This window comes from Penaeus japonicus, unplaced genomic scaffold, assembly GCF_977035675.1.
Source record: "Penaeus japonicus unplaced genomic scaffold, GWHDUDI00000001_assembly GWHDUDI00000016, whole genome shotgun sequence".
Classification (NCBI taxonomy): Eukaryota; Metazoa; Arthropoda; class Malacostraca; order Decapoda; family Penaeidae; genus Penaeus; species Penaeus japonicus.
Window position 1 is genome coordinate 13,791,304 of NW_028234418.1, and position 2,500 is coordinate 13,793,803.

At 48.2% G+C, this 2,500-nt stretch overlaps 1 protein-coding gene across 1 annotated transcript in view; it reads right to left on the minus strand.

Annotated features, from left to right (window-relative positions):
- The window catches only part of LOC122253319 (uncharacterized), a 68,161-nt gene that overhangs the window by 6,256 nt on the left and 59,405 nt on the right, over nt 1–2,500 (minus strand). The gene's annotated exons all lie outside the window — the stretch shown is intronic.

Here is a 2,500-nt window from a genome sequence, read left to right on the forward strand (position 1 = left end):
GACAAATACCTCAAAATCACTGCCCAATAATGCTAATAATCGCTTACAAAATCAGAGCACCTGGTGGTAATGCCTGACACTGGCGTCCACTTACACAATTAATTGTTGTACAGGTGCACTTACGGCATGAATTTCCAAACGGATTATCAGGCAGTTAACCATGCTGTACGGCGTCATTGTCTCGAGGTGCCAATCGCTTTTCCAAATTTCGAGCTTTTCGACACAAATATTCTGACTTTTATTTTGACTCAGTCAGTTTACATCGTTGATATTCACAGGGGATGAAAAATGGTCCCCGGTACTTCAGAAACAATAAAATCTTGATTATACGAAATACTGAGAGATAGCATTGTCGGCAACTGTGCCCTTCCGCTTCCGAACGACTCCTCCCACGCCTTCCGCTGTGTTTCGAACCACGTGTTTCTTTTTGCTTCATTGTTCTTTCTGGGACATCCGTATCACCGCTGGCACCCATTTTTTGATAGAATGGCATATATTCAAGCAAATATCAGTACGCACTGAATGCTGTAACACGTTTCTATACCCGGAGGATCGCAGAACGTTTATCGAAACGGAGATACAGATGGACAAAAATGGTAAATTTACACGCTAAACAATATGACAAATGCGCGAACGTTTTGGAATAACGTCACGGTTCGAACATCATAAGCTAATGTGAAGCTAAATGCTGGAAACTAAAATCACGACCACGCAGCTGGCGTACTGTGATTTTTTATTTTTATTTTTATTATCTCAGTTTTATAATTATCGGAAGAAAAGAAAGGGTTCCGTTTATTGCATATTGTCCTCTGTTTGAGTGTCAATCGGGGAAAATTTCCGTCTTCGGTTTTACAGTGCAAGCGAATCAGAAACTAGAAAATGATCTATGAAGTGATTCGTGAAGCTAGTGTTTTGGAAGATTTAATTATACGGTGAGGGTCGGGGGTGGCATGTGTTGCTGGTGACCTGCTTCATGGTGGTTCGTTTGCTAATGGTAATTGTTCCTGATATGCCAGTGAAGCAATGCATCCGCTGCCCAACCCTGCTGGGGGCCATCCCGTCCCCCCCCTTCCTCTCTCTCCCGGGCTCCCTCCCTCCTATCTCTCTCCCTCTCTTTCTCTTTCTTTCTTCCTCTTTCTCTCCCTCTCTCTCCGGGGCTCCCTCCCTCCTGTCTCTCTCCCTCTCTTTCTCTTTCTTTCTCCCTCTTTCTCTCCCTCCCTCTCTCTCTCTCTCTCTCTCTCTCTCTCTCTCTCTCTCTCTCTCTCTCTCTCTCTCTCTCTCTCTCTCTCTCTCTCTCTCTCTCTCCTTTCTCCCTCTCTCTCTCTCTCTCTCTCATTATCTCTCATTCTCTCTCTCTCTCTGTCTGTCTGTCTCTCTCTCTCTCTCTCTCTGTCTCTCTCTCTCTCTCTCTCTCTCTCTCTCTCTCTCTCTCTCTCTCTCTCTCTCTCTCTCTCTCTCTCTCTCTCTCTCTCTCTCTCTCTCCTTCCCTCCCCCTTTCTCTCTCTCCTTCCCTCCCCCCTTTTCCTCTCTCTCTCTTTTTCTCTTTCTCTCTCTCTCTCTCTCTCTCTCTCTCTCTCTATCTCTCCCCTCCCTCCCTCCCTGCCTCACCCCCCCTCTCTCTCTTTCTCTCCCCTACCCTCCCTCCTTTATCTATCTCTTTCTCTCTCTCTATCTCTCTCTTTCCTTCCCTCCCCCCTTTTTTTCTCTTTCTCTCCCCTCTCTCTCTCTCTTTCTCTCTCTCGCTCCCTCCCTCCCTCCCCCCCTTCCCCTCTCTCTTTCTCTCCCCTTCCCTCCTTTCTCTCTCTCTCTCTCTCCCTCTCTCTTCTCCCCCCTCCCCCCTCTTTTATCTCTCTCTCTCTAACCTCTTCCCTTTTCTATCCACCACCCCTCCTCCTTCCTCGCTTACGCCAGTTCGCCTCTCGCCCTTTCCGCCGATGTCCCGTGTCCAGCACCTTCCTCAGCCCGTGTCCAATAGCTCTTTCCTCCCATGTGTCCAGTATCCTTTCCCCCCACCCTTCCTCCTCTCCTCACCCTCAGCCGTCACTTTTCCCCTACCCTCCCCCACCTCATCACCCTCCACTCCTCCTCACCCTCACCTCTCCCCTCCCCTCCTCCCCTCACCCCTCCTGCACCTCACGCTTTGCTGATCATGAGTTACATAGACCATCAAATCACGTTCAGGACAGGAAGTGGCTGGCGTGAGAGAGTGAGAGTGAAAAAGGAAAGGGGAAGAGAGAGAGAGAGAGAGAGAGAGAGAGAGAGAGAGAGAAAGTATATAGGGAATAGAGAGAGAGAGTAAAAGAAAGAGAGAGAGTGGAAGAAAGAGAGAGAGTGAAAGAAAGAAAGGATGAGAGATGAGAGAGAGAGAGATAGATAGATAGAGAGAGAGAAAGAGAGAGAGAGAGAGAGAGAGAGAGAGAGAGAGAGAGAGAGAGAGAGAGAGAGAGAGAGAGAGAGAGAGAGAGAGAGAGAGAGAGAGAGAGAGAGAGAGAGAGAAAGA